Raw genomic sequence first — 16,034 nt, 5'->3', positions numbered from 1 at the left:
GTAATATGTAAGGTTATCAAATCTTAAGTATCAAATTTAATATATCTACTCACAAACAGTTAAGCAATATAACCAAATAGTATAAATTATTCTGTTACCTCAACTCTTTTGTTATACAAAAGGGTTACCGTGGTTCAATATTAGCTCTAAACATTCTATACACAAGCTAAGGCTCGATCAACACTCAATATACACAATTAAGCAATAGTTATCAATTATCACTTTGGATAAACCTTGAATGCTCTAGGTTTTAGGTACCCATAATACTCAAATTTCTTATTTAACAACATCAACAAGTTTCAAGCATTCTAACCATCCTATTAAATATCCTAACATACTAAAATCACTATCCAATTATCCACATTATCCAAAAATTCTCAAATTATGCATAAGGTTCATCTAAACCCTCAATAAAAATTTTAAATCACCATAAGACTCATAAATTTAGGATTAGAGGCTTGATTTAACTCTCCAAGACTTTAAATAAGCTAATGGGTTCGGTCTAAACCCAAGGAAATGAGATCAAAGCCTCTATTGCCCTAAAAGTCAAAATTTTCACATAAAATGGAGAGGGGAAGGAAATGGAAGCTTATCTAATAATGATTCAAGCTTTAAATGCATCTAAAATGGTCTAAAGATCATGCCCTAGCAGATACTAGTTGTTTCCCATTACCTCCTCGCAAATTTCTTTAGCCTACTTCTAATTTTAAGTTTGTTTTCATGAACTGATAAGTATAAATTTTGCATATATGCGCAGCGCATTGACATGTTCACCACGGCGCATGGCATAAAAAGTCCCACCATAATTTAAACTTCTCTCTTTGCCATGGCCCGCTCAAACATCAACCCAGCCTTCTTTTAATTCTGTCTAAGAATTTAAAAACTATATTAGTCTCCCATAAATGTCATTAATTAATAATTTATCTAAATTGACCAAAATACCTTTAGAAACACTAAAAAATTTTAATTTAAAATTTTAAGATGTTACACCTTGGTTATTGAATAGTTAGACTCATCCCTCAATTTTAATATTTTATAGACTCTATCTTAGGTGTGAAAAGGAAAAAGGCTTTGAAGGCTTAGGAATTTAAGTATTTCTACTATAATGCCTTTTTAATTTATTTATATTGTGTAATGATTAAGTTATTGCTAGTTACGTTACATTTTGCATATATTTGTACTTATTGATGTTTATGATTTTTGAGAATGTATTTTAGGTCTTGGGATGTTGTTTGTCAATTGTTTGAGTGTTTAATAAGATCAAAATACTAGTGCAAGTATAGTAAGGTTGATTTAATCATGTTATTAAAGAATTATTGTGAAATGTAATACTAATGCCTCCCCCTTCTGTTTTTGGTATTAAGGGGTTGAGGAGTAAAAATTTGATATTGTGATGTAAATATGCTTGTGGTATGTTGTACCAGTAGTTCCAAATCCATGAAGTATGGTCTGAGTGTAAGGATTGACATTTGGCACTTATGTGGGGTTTTGGACATCTTTGAGTTGTGAAAATGATTAAAAATGTGTTTAGGTGTTTAACTTTCTTGTGTGACTTAATTTGAAAGTACAACACATCCTATTAGCTAGTTTATAAAAAAAGCTTTTCCTAGACACTTAAATCACCTTATTAGAACATCGGACGTAGAATTAAGGCAAGTCAAAAGTTTCTCGAATTTGTTATCAAATGATAGCAGAAATGCTGTCTAATAATGTGCAACACATCGCAGTGCATGGCACCTATATCACAGCTTATGGAATTAGCTGTGGCAGCACACTACTCTATTTTTTAGCTTTTGACACTTTTCAACTATTTTTGAGTTATTTCACTCCTATGAGATTTTTCATGCTTCTGAAACATTTACTTTGATTAAAAGTTTAATAAGTGATTTTGATCTATTTTAAGTTATGCAAACTTGAGATTTCATTTTTACAAATTACAAACTTGATAATCCTTTTAGGATTAGACCTTTGATTACCTTAATGATTTCTAACTAATTGTAATTAGATAAAAGATATATTTTACTCTGTGCCATGCATCGTGGCTGGCATATCATTCATCATGGCACAAGGTCCTGAATATAAAGGGGAAGCTTACTGTGCCATCTGCCGTGACATGTGCTATAATATCCTAATACATACATACATACATACATACATACATACATACATACATACATACATACATATATAATATTAATATTTTAATTAACTTTGGATCTATTTCACATTTGTGCATATACTCCTAAAAAGAAGTGTATTAGTAAGTGAAGGAATAAGGAGATATAAATAAATATCTTTAAAACAAATAAAATAATAATTAACTAAATAAAATGAGGAAATGCGTATATCAAGAGAAGAGGAAATGAATGGATAAAGATTGACAATACTTGGAGAAAAGAAAATAAAAGATAAGTTGGACAAATAGGGTAATTTAATACATATGAATAATAATTGAGTAGACTTGGTAAAAAAGAAAATAAGAGATAAGCATGACAAGTAGGACAATTTAATAAATACATTGCATTTAGAAATTTACTGTTCACTATATATATCCTTCTTTCCTTAAAAGAGACAATAGGAATTTTACTAAGAGAATTAACAAAAGATCAGAGTAAAAGTTAAAGATCAAGAAAGGTAAGAGTCTCTTTTACTGAGTGATATGTCCTATATTTTATACTATTTCAAATATTTTATAAAAGCATACATTTACTATTTTTATATATAAAACTACTATATGTGTACGTAGGAATGCATAGGCCTTTATTCATTCAATATTTTATTCAACTTTATTAGAACAAATGTTGAATTTGAGAACTTACATGTAGGTCCAACAATATACTTGGAAGTTCATGTTTTATTAATAATAATCAAAGTGAGGTATTCTATTTTTGCTATGGGTTTCATTTGCTACTAAAGCATGATTTTTGTAATGCTAAATTCTTTAATATATGTGCCCATCATCCCAACTTTATCAATATGCATACATAATGACTTGTCTATGCGTATCAGTGTCTTCAATTTCTATCTACACACACACACACACAAAAAAATTACAATACTTGTAATCATTATTATGGACTAAAGAATTATATTATTGCACATGATTATATCATTTTTCAATAAAAGTCATGTTCGCTTTATTTCATACTTAATTTGTACTATTTATATTTTATTATACTTGTAAATTAAATTATAGATTTTCTAATATTAAATTCTATTAAAAAGAAAAAGAGAATTTATATGAGATTATGCAAAGAAAATTATATTGATGTGTGCTAGCATCCTTGAGAAAACCTCAATCTAAGTGAAAATGGGGTAAGATTTATTATATGGATCCATACTGGGGGATGCCCTGGTTATGCTTAGTGCTATATTTGGATGCTTATAATTTTCCATTGCATACTCACATATATTTCTGATGCAGGGATGAAAATATTTTTTGCTTAATAAGCAGCAAAACATTATTAGTTAAACTTTAATCTTTTATATCACTCACCTTATTGCATAATGTTCAAATGCCACTAACTAAAATATTAGTTCAAATTGAATGGGATACTCTTCATGTTCCTAGGATGGGGAGTTTCTCAGTTATTTATAATATAAGTATTCACAATACTGTTAATGTACCTTTCTATCAACCTTCACCACCAACTCCAGTTACTCCACCACTATTTTATGAATTCTACAATCCATCAAAAGCTCAGTATGATATTCCTCCACTAAAAGACTTTCTAGTGCCACTAGCGCGGGTGTCAGCTTCTCCTGTGATTTACATTGACACGAATGAAGACTTCTTGAAGTCTTTTGAAGACACTAATATGAACCAGCATAGCTCTTAGATTCATAGATACTAATACTATATGGAATAAAATGGCTTAGGTTCACTACTTGATTATATATGATTTTTGGGACTACGATGTAATTACGATGGATGCAATATTAATATTATGATGATTATCTGATATGAATTATATGATTATCCTTTAAATTATTTCTTTCTAAATTTCTATATTATGGACACGTTTAATAAAAAAAAAGATTAGTATTAGTATTATTTACATGTTTAGTATGAATTAAATATATCTATATTCCAAATACAAATAGATAGAGACATATTATATAAATTCCTCTGAGATATCATACTATCTACCATGTGTCTATAACAATACATAATCCATAAAATAAGTCTTTTTATAAAAATAATATTAGATTTCATATGAAAAATTTGTCTAGGATTTAGTGAATAAAGCAAATCTTCTTGCCCTTAGTATATATATATACACATATAAATTTTATTCAGTTTTAATTTTCTTTCTCATTTCAAGATTAAGTATTTATTTATACAAATAAATAATTTTTTTATTAAAAACTAGTAATTAGGTAGAGTTTATATGTGCAGCATCTACCACAACACATAAACCCTTCAAGTATGGATATGGCTCCCTATGCCACATGCCAAGTGCATGACTCATAGTTCTAATAAGAGAAACGTGCATTAGTTTGGAAATTAAAAGAGAAAAGAGGGAGAGAATGAAGAGAACTTGGAGAGCTATGCTATAGCTGCCATTTTCAAAGGTTTTTAAGGTGTTTTACTGCTATTAAACTTCTAAAGTAAGTCTTATAGACCTTCTTCTTCATCCCTGTCCTATTTTTCTCAAGTTTTTAATTTAGGATTTATTGATAGGAGTTGAATTTCATATGTATTGGCTATGGGCTCAAGCCCATTGACTTAAATTGAGTTAATAAGAGGTTTTTGAGCTATCTAAACTTAAGATTGAAGGCCATGCTCATCTTTGGTGATTGAGGAGAATTTATGGCTGAATTTTAACATTTAATAAAGTGGTTGGGAAAGTTTAAATGTCATTAATGGTTAGCCAAGAGTTTAATGAAGTTAGTTGAGATTAATGAAAGTTAATAAACTTAATAGATGAGCTTAAATGCAAGAAATAAGGGCTGTGGGCATTTGAAGGGATTGAAATGGAAAGTTGAAGTTGCCTAAATGATGATGTTAATGGTTTTGAATATGATTAATTGTAGATTAATAATTCATGCATTGAGCTTGAGATCAAGCTTTAGAAGCATTAGTAGAGGGGTAACTTTTAACAACTTAAATGTTTAAGGAAAATGAGAGAAGTATTTTTTATGTAGTTATTTGTTAATTGATTTATGCTCTTAAAAATGAATTATTTGACACAAATGATTGAATTACATGATTATAAATATGTGCAAATTGAACACAAGATTTTTTAACCAATTGAGTTGTTAATGTGATGTGATTAAGTATGAGATGATTGTGTTATTGTACTAGCATGATGTCAAGTACATGAGAAAAGTGATGAAATGTTTTGTGAAAATTTATGACTAAGAGCATGTGATATATGTTGATAAGAAGAATTACCTATGATGCTCACATACTTTAGCCTATCATATGATCTAAAATAAAAAGTTGGTCACTGTGATTTAGAAGCATGTATATGTATGTGAGCATGAGGTATTGGATGATTGTTTTGGCAATAGTTTGCTTGTAGGAAGGAGTAGATAAAATTCATGTGTTAACAGCTATCAATCATTAGAATTGGGGGGTAGTCTTATCTTACTGTTTATGGAAAGACTGTCTCATTATTTGTAAAGGAACCTAATTATCTCCACTTGTTTGTCAAAGAGACTAACTTATGATTTATGAAAACCCAGAGATTTAAAAATAGGAGAAGCTATAGTATGACAGTGAGTGTAGTGATCTCTGACCAAGTCACTCTTCATGATTGATAAGTTTGGATAGTTTATTTACAAGGACAGAGTCCTATTTGAAATATAACTCACAAATATAGTCGAAAGGTATAAGGAAGATATAAGAATAGTTTGATCATGCATTTTATCCTATGGATCACATAGTTGTTAAATTTGTGGCAAGTCATGATATTTGATTGTGTCATTATTACATAATTTTTAGTATTGTCATCATGTGCATTGTTCATAAAATGAATTGCTCATGTTTACAACATGATATTATGTTCATGCATTCATTAAATATGCTAGATATCAATTAATATACAATTACATAGGATAGACATACCTTAGCTACTAAGTAATTGTACTCACTCCTTTCTCTTAATATTTTATATGCTCTAGCTTGGGTGTTGAATGTAACATCCTGATTTTTTATATAATAAAGAAATTGTGGAATTTAGGTTTTGAGGAAAAAATGATAATAATAGGAATTTATATTATTTGAGGTTATTTAGAAATAATATTATGATTAGGTATTTAATTATGAATTTAAAAATTTAAATTTAAAACCACATAAGCAATATTTAGTTAAGATATAATACATAAATAATTTTTTTTATGTGTGTGTTAAAAAAAAAAGAGAAGGTAGAAGGAACAAAAAAAAGGGGGGGTGGAAGGTTGTTGTTTCTAAGTCCCACATTGGTTAGATGAGGGAAGAGAAGAGGTGCCTTCATGTATAAAAAGGAGGGGGTGTGTGCATTAGGAAGCATGAGAGGCTAAGATGCAATTTAGAAAAAATTGCAACTTTGGGCCCAAAGGTTTGAATAATTAAATTCAAACCTATAGTTTTTTTTAATATAATTTTGGGACTCACAATCCCATTTTTATATTATTTTTCTCTCTTCCTCTCACGTTGCTCGGCGTTTTCTCGCAAGGGGGGATTATTTTCTTTTTTCTTCAGGTATGTTCTAACTTTCCTGTTTAGATTAGCATTTAAAAATTTATTTAATTACAAAATTAATTTTATAGTTATTTTCTAAATAATATTAGCTTTCTAGTGATATGATTATTTTGTAGGATAGAGTAAATATTTTGATTAGGATTTTTCTATAGGATAGTTAATCTGATGATATGATGGATTAAAAATATAGGTTAAAATTCTTAGGGATATAGTAAATATTATAGAATATTTTCTTAAGGTTGAAACTCATGTTTAAGAATTTTTGAGTTAAAATCTAGATCTATATGGTTGAATTTATGTGGAATCTGAGATGTAGGGATAAATCTATGATTATTAAATATTTATTTAAGTATGAATAGGTATTTTTGAGGTTATAGAAAGGTGATTTGAGGCTTCAGGATAATTCTAAAATTTTTAATTTATTTTTGGATGAATTTTTAGAATGTAGAAGGATGAAATTGTGATACTAGAAGTGAATTGAGGATAAAAAAAAATAGTTCATTAGGGTACGAGAATTTTAGAAAAGAATTTGGGAAGTTAAATGAGGCATAAATCTTAAATTAGTGTTAATATGGACTATAGATTTAAGACTTTCTAACTCTTTAAATTAGAGTTATTTATTTTAATGTAAAATTAATATATAGTATTGTGAAATAATTATGTAGATTATATTGACAAAGATAGTGGTGAAAAAGGAGTTGTGAAGGGGAACTTGTTATTCAAGACACAAGGTAACCATTATTAATGTGTTGTGATGAGTGTGTTTGTGAATGGTTATGTGTTGTTTTGTTGTTTGGAAAAATTATGAATTATTGAAAATAAATACTGTATATACTTGTTTGAAATTATTGCCAAGTGGGTTAAAAATTTATTTTTGTTTATCATGATGAGATATTATTGTTCGGATATATTCCTGTTTGGATATTTGAATGATGCATGACTTGTCAGGGTATTTTAATGTATGGTGTTAATGGGAATTTCTGTTCGGTTAATTATTACCACGTGGTAAGCCCTCATTGGACCCAATGAGTGGCGTGTCGCTTGGTCCAACTCACCTTTGGCCGGGTGATTTGGCGTCCGAGCATGGCGAAAGGAGGATATAAGGTGCAGTCATGCAAATTAAATACTTGTTCGGTTTGTTTGAAAGTATTGTTCGGTTAAATGTTTTGTGTGCCCACTTAGCAATCGCATGATTAGTTACATCCGCATGCATCATTACATATTAATTTTTGGTTACTGGGACTTTTAAGTCTCATTCCCCGTGGTTAATATTTTTACAGGAGCGAGTCCGGCCGAGAAAGCACCAGAGGTGTAACTGTGGTGTATGAGACACCATCTTTTACGTTGCCTCTTATTTTAGATTATACAATGTATCTTGTGCCAACTTAGGACATATCTTCTTTGTGAAGCATGTAAACTCTAATCCTTTTTATTAAAAGTATTTATATGACCAAGAGGATTATGTCTGTCCCTCTTGATTTATGATCTGATTTGAATAACATGCTATGAGGATCATGTCTGTCCCTCATGGTTCTAATTGTTTTTTTTTAGATATTTTAAGACCTGTGGTATATTGTCTTGGATGTATCGTGGTAGAAATTTTTCTACCATGATAATGGTTTTAATAATTTGCGAAAAATCGGTCTGTAAATTTAAGGGTGTTACATATTGGTATCAGAGCATATAGTCGGTTGGCAATATACATTGTTATGGTGCTTCTCATTGTATGGCCATGATATAGCTAGGCTAATTTTATTATTTATATCTTGTATCCTTTAGGAGGGGAGAGAAAATGCCTGTTACTCGTGGTAACTCAGGATTCCAACATGAGCACCTGCCACCGCCACTGCCAAATGAGGAGCCTGACTTGGCGGAATTAAGAATGCTTGTAAAAACATTAACAGACAAGGTTCAAGGATACGAACAAGAGTTGACGGAGCTAAAGAGGCAAAAGGTAACTGAAAATGGAGATAGGGCTCATGTTGAGAGTCATGTGGGGGAAGGCAGTTCCTCACATCCTGCCACTCTGAGAGATCATGAGTCTAGAAGGAAAGAAATTAGGCAGGAGGAACAGAGAGCCCCACCGACCATTACTGATGTGTGGGAAACTGTTAGGAAGTTTAACCCTCCTACGTTTGATGGTAACCTTAAACCATCCGTGGTAGAGGAATGGGTGAAGAGACTCGAATCCATCTTTCGAGTAGTCACATGCACCAGCAATCAAAAAGTACAAGTAGCATTAGTGCTCCTAGTGAAAGGAGCAAGAGATTGGTGGGAGACAGCAGGGCCCAGGGATGATTCTACACTCACCTGGGAGGAATTCAAGGAAAAATTATTCAGGCATTACTTTCCATCAGAGTTAAGGTCTGAGAAGGAAGCGGAATTCCATGCCTTTAAGCAAGGGAACCTCGATGAGGACACATTCATTGCTAAGTTTCAGGAGTTATCTAGATACTCCACGTACCTGCAGTATAGGGATGATTCCGAATGGAAGGCTAAGCGCTTATTGGAGAAGGCTAGACCAGAATTGAGGGAACAATTGGCTCATCTAGATATCCGAGATTATGATGAAATGTGCATAAAACTACAAGTAGTAGCTCGCAGTAAGAAGGAGGTTGAGAGAGAGAAGAGGGGTTATTCATATAGTAGACCCCCAACCTACCCTCGACCCACCGGAGGCATTATGAAGAAAAACCATCAGGGTTCGAGTAGCTCATGGAACCAAGGAAGGCAGAAGGGTCCATTTCAAAGGGGCCAAGGACAGAGGAGCTATCATAGTAGTTATCACGGGTCACAGAGGAGCCCAACAGTATCTACCCCTGCCCCGAGTACAGCGAGCTCTCAACAGTGCACTAAATGCGGGCGTCGTCATTTCGGACAGTGCTGGGTCTGTTACATTTGTGGGAAACCCGGTCACATTGCAAAGTTTTGTGGGGACAACCAGGGCTCAAATATGAAGAACCCTTCCCAACATCCTACTGTCTCTGGTCGTGTGTTTGCTCTTACTCAGGACACCATGAACTCCCCAGATGCCATTAGAGGTAACATCAAAATCCTTCATCATGATATTGTTGCACTATTTGATTCGGGTGCTACACACTCTTTTATTTCTGAAACTTGTGTAAAGAACCTTGATTTGCCTGTGTGTATTTTACCTTTTGATATGAATGTGTCTACTCCTGCGGGAGAATCTGTGAGGACCGCTAAGGCATGCCTTAACCTAGTAGTCGAGTTTAAAAATAGGAAAACAACTATGGACTTAATTATCCTACCACTGAGAGGTATGGATGTAATTGTGGGAATGAATTGGATGGCTGCAAATGGTGCTATCCTAGATTGTAGAGAGAGGAGTGTGTCTTTATCTTCTTTGTCGGTGACCCCAGTCGAGACTCAAGATCATGTTTTCTTGTCGGCGGCGCAAGTTGATAGATGTATGAAGAAGGGTTGCCAGGCCTACATGGTTTTCTTCTCTATCCAAGCTGAGATTGATGAAGGCGTGAAGAATATCCCAATTGTCAAAGAATTTGCGGATGTATTTCCAGACGAAGTCTCCGGTTTACCCCCAAAGCGCGAGGTAGAGTTCTCAATTGAATTGGTACCCGGTACAGGGCCAATTTCTAAGGCTCCTTATCGGATGTCCCCTTCAGAGTTAGCGGAACTGAAAAAGCAAATCGAAGAGCTACTTGAGAAGGGTTTCATCAGACCGAGTGTTTCACCTTGGGGATCTCCAGTCCTTTTTGTAAAGAAGAAGGACGGAAGCCTCCGATTGTGCATTGATTATAGACAATTGAACAAAGTAACCATCAAGAACAAATATCCACTTCCGAGAATCGATGATTTGCTGGATCAGCTTGTGGGATCCGCAGTTTTCTCAAAGATTGACTTAAGGTCAGGGTACCACCAATTGAGAGTGAGAGCAGAGGATATACCTAAGACAGCATTTCGGACGAGATATGGGCATTATGAATTCATGGTGATGCCGTTTGGACTTACGAATGCTCCTGCGGTATTCATGGATTACATGAATAGGATCTTTCGACCCTATTTAGATAAGTTTGTAGTAGTGTTTATTGATGACATTCTTATTTATTCAAAGGATGAGGAGGCTCATGGTGAACATTTAAGAATCGTCTTGCAAGTTTTGAGGGAACATAAGCTTTATGCCAAATTAAGCAAGTGTGAATTTTGGCTCCAAGAAGTAAAGTTTTTGGGCCATGTTGTGTCCAGAGATGGAGTTGCGGTGGATCCTAGCAAGATTGATGCAGTGATGAAGTGGGAACAGCCAAAATCTGTTACAGAGATACGAAGCTTTTTAGGTCTAGCAGGTTATTATCGTCGCTTTATTAAGGGATTTTCGCAAATTGCGATGCCCTTAACTAAGCTGACTAAGAAGGATGCCCCATTTATTTGGACTGACAAATGTGAAGCTGCTTTCCAAGAATTGAAAAAGAGGTTAACCACTACTCCAGTATTGACTATTCCTGACCCTGTGGTGCCGTACACTCTGTACACTGATGCTTCTTTAAAGGGTTTAGGATGTGTTTTGATGCAAAATGACCGAGTGGTTGCCTATTCCTCCAGACAGTTGAGACCACACGAGGAAAATTACCCTACTCATGATTTGGAGTTAGCTGCAGTTGTGTTTGCTCTGAAGATATGGAGACACTACTTGTATGGATCTAAGTTTCAAATCTTCAGTGACCATAAGAGCCTGAAGTATTTATTTGATCAAAAAGAGCTTAATATGAGGCAGCGACGATGGATGGAATTTCTAAAGGATTATGACTTTGAATTACATTACCATCCGGGTAAGGCTAACGTGGTAGCTGATGCCTTAAGTAGAAAGACTATTCATGCTGCACATTTGATGGTTCATGAATATCATTTATGGAACAGTTTTCATGATGTTCCAGTAGATGTGATTGAACATCAAATGGCCGCACTCCAGGTAGCAGACTTTGAGAGCAAATTCTGGGAAGATCTCAGAGTCTCACAGCAAGTGATGACTACTTAAGGAATATAAGGAAGGAGATAGTGGTAGGTAAGGCCCCAAATTTTACCATCTCTGAGGACACAGTGATGAAGTATAAAGGTAGAGTTTGTGTACCTAATGATCCAAGATTGAGGAATATCCTTTTAGAAGAAGCTCATAGGAGCAAATATACAATTCATCCCGGTATAACTAAAATGTACCATGATTTGAAGCGAGGTTGGTGGTGGCCAGGAATGAAGAAAGATGTAACTGAATTTGTTTCTAGATGTTTAACGTGTCAGAAGATAAAGATAGAACATCAGAAGCCAGCTGGAACACTGCAACCGTTAGATATTCCAAAGTGGAAATGGGATGATATTTCTATGGATTTCATCACTGGACTGCCAAGAACACCCTCGAGTAAGGATGCTATTTGGGTGATAGTAGACCGACTCACCAAATCAGCTCACTTTTTGGCGATCAAGTTTACCTCTACATTAGAGAAATTTGCTGAGATATACATTAAGGAGATAGTTAGACTTCATGGTATACCCTCTAGAATTGTGTCAGATCGTGACCCAAGGTTCACTTCAAACTTTTGGGGTGCGCTACAGAAGGCTATGGGTACCAGACTGAGTTTTAGCACCGCATACCACCCCCAAACAGATGGACAAACAGAGAGGACGATCCAGACTTTGGAGGACATGTTGAGAGCTTGTGCCATTGAACTACCAGGTAGTTGGGATAATCATTTGCCATTAGCTGAATTTGCTTATAATAACAGCTATCATTCTAGTATTGGGATGGCGCCTTATGAGGCCTTGTATGGAAGGAAGTGTAGATCGCCTTTATGTTGGACAGAATTAAGTGAGAGGAGTATCATTGGTCCAGAAATTGTAGAGCAAACCACCCAGAAGATTGCAATGATTAAGCAAAAATTGCTAACCGCTCAGAGCCGACAGAAGAGCTATGCTGATAAGAGGAGACGGCCGTTAGAGTTTGAAGTAGGAGATCATGTATTTTTGAAGGTTTCTCCAGTGACAGGCATTGGTAGATCCATTAAGGCAAAGAAATTGACACCTAGATTTATGGGCCCGTATGAGATCTTGGAGCGAATTGGATCTACTGCATATAGAGTTGCATTACCTCCACAGATTGCAGGTATCCATAATGTGTTCCACGTATCACAGTTGAAGAAGTACAACCCGGATCCCTCCCATGTTATTGAACCTGAAGAAGTAGAATTGAGGGAGAATTTGACCTTTAGATCCGAACCGGAGCGAATTGAGGACTTTAAGGACAAACAACTACGCAATAAGACCATCCGACTCGTGAAGGTGATTTGGAAGGGTGGAGCCCTAGGTGATGCTACTTGGGAGACCGAGGAGAGTATGAGGCGAGATTATCCACATTTATTTGCTTAGGTACATAGTTTCTAAGCTTATCTATTAAATTTTGAGGACAAAATTTCTAAAAGGAGGGGAGAATTGTAACATCCTGATTTTTATATAATAAAGAAATTGTGGAATTTAGGTTTTGAGGAAAAAAATGATAATAATAGGAATTTATATTATTTGAGGTTATTTAGAAATAATATTATGATTAGGTATTTAATTATGAATTTAAAAATTTAAATTTAAAACCACATAAGCAATATTTAGTTAAGATATAATACATAAATAATTTTTTTTATGTGTGTGTTAAAAAAAAAGAGAAGGTAGAAGGAACAAAAAAAAGGGGGGGTGGAAGGTTGTTGTTTCTAAGTCCCACATTGGTTAGATGAGGGAAGAGAAGAGGTGCCTTCATGTATAAAAAGGAGGGGGTGTGTGCATTAGGAAGCATGAGAGGCTAAGATGCAATTTAGAAAAATTGCAACTTTGGGCCCAAAGGTTTGAATAATTAAATTCAAACCTATAGTTTTTTTTAATATAATTTTGGGACTCACAATCCCATTTTTATATTATTTTTCTCTCTTCCTCTCACGTTGCTCGGCGTTTTCTCGCAAGGGGGGATTATTTTCTTTTTTCTTCAGGTATGTTCTAACTTTCCTGTTTAGATTAGCATTTAAAAATTTATTTAATTACAAAATTAATTTTATAGTTATTTTCTAAATAATATTAGCTTTCTAGTGATATGATTATTTTGTAGGATAGAGTAAATATTTTGATTAGGATTTTTCTATAGGATAGTTAATCTGATGATATGATGGATTAAAAATATAGGTTAAAATTCTTAGGGATATAGTAAATATTATAGAATATTTTCTTGAGGTTGAAACTCATGTTTAAGAATTTTTGAGTTAAAATCTAGATCTATATGGTTGAATTTATGTGGAATCTGAGATGTAGGGATAAATCTATGATTATTAAATATTTATTTAAGTATGAATAGGTATTTTTGAGGTTATAGAAAGGTGATTTGAGGCTTCAGGATAATTCTAAAATTTTTAATTTATTTTTGGATGAATTTTTAGAATGTAGAAGGATGAAATTGTGATACTAGAAGTGAATTGAGGATAAAAAAAATAGTTCATTAGGGTACGAGAATTTTAGAAAAGAATTTGGGAAGTTAAATGAGGCATAAATCTTAAATTAGTGTTAATATGGACTATAGATTTAAGACTTTCTAACTCTTTAAATTAGAGTTATTTATTTTAATGTAAAATTAATATATAGTATTGTGAAATAATTATGTAGATTATATTGACAAAGATAGTGGTGAAAAAGGAGTTGTGAAGGGGAACTTGTTATTCAAGACACAAGGTAACCATTATTAATGTGTTGTGATGAGTGTGTTTGTGAATGGTTATGTGTTGTTTTGTTGTTTGGAAAAATTATGAATTATTGAAAATAAATACTGTATATACTTGTTTGAAATTATTGCCAAGTGGGTTAAAAATTTATTTTTGTTTATCATGATGAGATATTATTGTTCGGATATATTCCTGTTTGGATATTTGAATGATGCATGACTTGTCAGGGTATTTTAATGTATGGTGTTAATGGGAATTTCTGTTCGGTTAATTATTACCACGTGGTAAGCCCTCATTGGACCCAATGAGTGGCGTGTCGCTTGGTCCAACTCACCTTTGGCCGGGTGATTTGGCGTCCGAGCATGGCGAAAGGAGGATATAAGGTGCAGTCATGCAAATTAAATACTTGTTCGGTTTGTTTGAAAGTATTGTTCGGTTAAATGTTTTGTGTGCCCACTTAGCAATCGCATGATTAGTTACATCCGCATGCATCATTACATATTAATTTTTGGTTACTGGGACTTTTAAGTCTCATTCCCCGTGGTTAATATTTTTACAGGAGCGAGTCCGGCCGAGAAAGCACCAGAGGTGTAACTGTGGTGTATGAGACACCATCTTTTACGTTGCCTCTTATTTTAGATTATACAATGTATCTTGTGCCAACTTAGGACATATCTTCTTTGTGAAGCATGTAAACTCTAATCCTTTTTATTAAAAGTATTTATATGACCAAGAGGATTATGTCTGTCCCTCTTGATTTATGATCTGATTTGAATAACATGCTATGAGGATCATGTCTGTCCCTCATGGTTCTAATTGTTTTTTTTAGATATTTTAAGACCTGTGGTATATTGTCTTGGATGTATCGTGGTAGAAATTTTTCTACCATGATAATGGTTTTAATAATTTGCGAAAAAATCGGTCTGTAAATTTGAGGGTGTTACATTGAAAAGGAAAACACTCCAAAGGTTTAGGAATTGATTATTCCTATTCTAATTCCTCCTAATTCGTTTTGATTTATGTGTAACTTTATGACATTGCCAACTAAAGACATATTTGAACCTATACTTGCACTATTATGATGCATGTTTAAGAATGTTGTATTTTGGGCCTTGAGTTTATACATATGTCATGTGTTGATTTATGTAGAGCTAAAATACTAGCATAAGTATATGGATGATTTATAATGCCCATTGTGCATGAATATTAGTTAAACGCAAATTCTAGATCTCCTCCTTTTGTTTTAGAAACTAAGGGGTTGAGAGTTAAAATTGGAAGTTAAGTATCATATTGTTTATATGGTGTGTTACATAGACAATCCTAAGTCTATTGAGTGTATTTTAAGTGTTGGTTGTAGCTTTTGGTATAATATTGGGTTTTAGACACTCTTTATATTGTGAAAAATGTGAAAATAGGTTTGGGTATTAAACTCCTTTGTGTAACATATTTTAGAAGTAGAACCTCGTTGGCTAGAGTATGAAAAAAGTTTTCTGTAGACACCTAAAACACCTAAGTCGAATATCAGATGGAGAAATAGGGTGTGATGAAAGTTTGTCCCTATGTCATTATTATGACAACACAACCGCTATCAAATTTTGCAATGAGGGACAAGCCTTGACACA

General features: G+C 33.6%; 2 long non-coding RNA genes across 2 annotated transcripts; both read left to right on the top strand.

The window, feature by feature from the left end:
- Positions 1 to 6,403: 6,403 nt before the first annotated feature.
- On the top strand, positions 6,404 to 8,176 carry LOC129300081 (uncharacterized). Its single transcript, XR_008590705.1, has 3 exons — positions 6,404 to 6,688; positions 7,354 to 7,419; positions 7,969 to 8,176. It is a non-coding gene; the product is annotated as an uncharacterized LOC129300081 (long non-coding RNA).
- A 5,355-nt stretch (positions 8,177 to 13,531) lies between these two features.
- Positions 13,532 to 15,179, top strand: LOC129300082 (uncharacterized). The gene is made up of 3 exons (XR_008590706.1): positions 13,532 to 13,692; positions 14,357 to 14,422; positions 14,972 to 15,179. It is a non-coding gene; the product is annotated as an uncharacterized LOC129300082 (long non-coding RNA).
- Positions 15,180 to 16,034: the final 855 nt, after the last annotated feature.

Source organism: Prosopis cineraria, unplaced genomic scaffold (genome assembly GCF_029017545.1).
Source record: "Prosopis cineraria cultivar Desert tree isolate PC_DT_omini unplaced genomic scaffold, ASM2901754v1 PC1420, whole genome shotgun sequence".
Taxonomy (NCBI): Eukaryota; Viridiplantae; Streptophyta; class Magnoliopsida; order Fabales; family Fabaceae; genus Prosopis; species Prosopis cineraria.
The sequence above is the reverse complement of the archived record's forward strand: the minus strand, read 5'-3'. Positions and strand labels throughout refer to the sequence as shown.